The sequence below is a fragment of the Nicotiana attenuata genome, unplaced genomic scaffold, assembly GCF_001879085.1.
Source record: "Nicotiana attenuata strain UT unplaced genomic scaffold, NIATTr2, whole genome shotgun sequence".
In the NCBI taxonomy this organism is placed as follows: domain Eukaryota; kingdom Viridiplantae; phylum Streptophyta; class Magnoliopsida; order Solanales; family Solanaceae; genus Nicotiana; species Nicotiana attenuata.
This window is the reverse complement of record NW_017685187.1, coordinates 1-1,829: the sequence shown is the minus strand read 5'-3', so window position 1 is coordinate 1,829 and position 1,829 is coordinate 1. Positions and strand designations below refer to the sequence as shown.

Genomic DNA, 1,829 nt, shown 5'->3' with positions numbered 1-1,829 from the left:
TCCTTCAAATGTACAGCAAAGGTAATCACTGCCCCATTTAATACGCTTATACCTTATTGGACACCTCACAAAGTCAAATAGAGATAACATTTTTTAAAACAAAAGGATGCAAAAGCTTACACATTGTCTCATAAGCGTAAAGAATGTTGCACATTAATGAACCAGAACTACAAGCAGAGGAACAACCCATCGCATTAGCAACAGATATAGCATGCAAAACTAATCAAAATCTTTTTTAGTCTCAAAACAGAAACAAAAGATCAGCAGTACAAGCATGCATCAGGTACTCAGAGTCAGCACCGCTGCATAACTGAATCACGCTGCAAATCAAACCTGATCAACTGGGGCATTGTCATCAATGAATGGAGCAGCAAGGCTTATGAAAGATGCCTCACCAACACCGACCAGCCTGGTAGAGGAAATAAATTTACAAAAAAATAGGATCAACATCCCACTAAAAGAAAAAAACTAAAAGAAGTACAAAAAACATGTAATAGAAGACAGCTATTGAAAGATCCAGCATAATCTACTCACATTCTGCATATGGTAATGGACCAGAAATCAATTGACAGGCCACAACCAGCAGTAGCAAAGGTCCAGACTGTCAGTCCCACTCCAATAAGTCTAAATGGATTAACACTGCACAAGAACAAAAGGAAGAAGTTTTTGAAATTGTTTAAATAAAAGATACGCCACAGGGTATAAGCATACAACTTAAACAACACCTTTGGATATGTCAACTCTAAAGTAGATAAGGATTCCAAGTGAGGATGGGGTGTTGTATACTTTTAATTAAACTTGGTCTGGCTATCTGGAATGATTAAAAAGGTGTGCTCCAACTAGGGTCATATATGAAAGAGCTGGAGTCAGAAAAGTTGGAATGACAAGAACTGTACATACGGCCTTTTGATTTAGTGGATTTGGTGAGAAGCATGTGGATGTCTTGAATGTAACATTTGATGGCTTTAGTGGATTGGATGAGAAGTATGTGGATGTCTTGAATGTTACATTTGCTGAGACAAAATACTTATGTGTAGTAGGTTCATAGCATTTGTTAGTTGTAACCCTTAGATGAGAGTACCCCAAGAAAATGCATTTGATGGACTTTGTTGAAGCTTGTTATTTCTGGTCGAAGTTTTCGTTCATGCTAAGTACACAAAGTCCACATGGTGACTCATTGCCTGCTTTAACGACATTCTCTGCTTCGGTCAAGCAATCATCGGATGAAGCTGTTTGAAAAGGTAATCAAACTACTCACGTATAGTTTCTTAAGTTATCACTATCTCTCACCTACATAATATGCTTTTGTTACAAACTTATCCACTGTCAAAACAGCTATGATTGTGGCGGGATAATGGATCATCCAGATTGGCATCAGGATATATTGAGAAAATGATAGTTTTATATTACGCGGAAGTAACATAATTCCCAGTCTAGGGTTACAACTTTTCTGATGGAAATATAAAGGGTTAAGCAGTCATCATCTAAATCATATATACCTTCGAGTCGCATATGTTTTTCCTTTTCAGGGAAAGGACCACATGGAAGGAATAATCAAGTGCTCGAGATTTCATACTTCAAAGCTCAAACACTTGGGAGACTATATAGATATTAAGGCAAAGAAGACTGGAACAATCAGAATTCAAGTCAAGCCTAAAGTCCACCTTTAGAGCAAAGTCACGAGCTAGAAATACAAGCTTGATTCAAAAAACCTATGAAGAATACACTCGTAGATGCAACTTACGAATGTTTAGGTTAAAGGCAATATTAGTCATGGGTTTCTAAGATATACCCTTGAATTTTTTCAAATCTATTGTAAAGAAACAGTT

General features: G+C 37.0%; 1 long non-coding RNA gene across 1 annotated transcript; it reads right to left on the bottom strand.

The window, feature by feature from the left end:
* Positions 1-333: 333 nt before the first annotated feature.
* LOC109222139 lies at positions 334-665 on the bottom strand. The gene is made up of 2 exons (XR_002067358.1): positions 535-665; positions 334-409 (listed from the first exon to the last, which is right to left on the bottom strand). It is a non-coding gene; the product is annotated as an uncharacterized LOC109222139 (long non-coding RNA).
* Between the last annotated feature and the right edge of the window lie 1,164 nt (positions 666-1,829).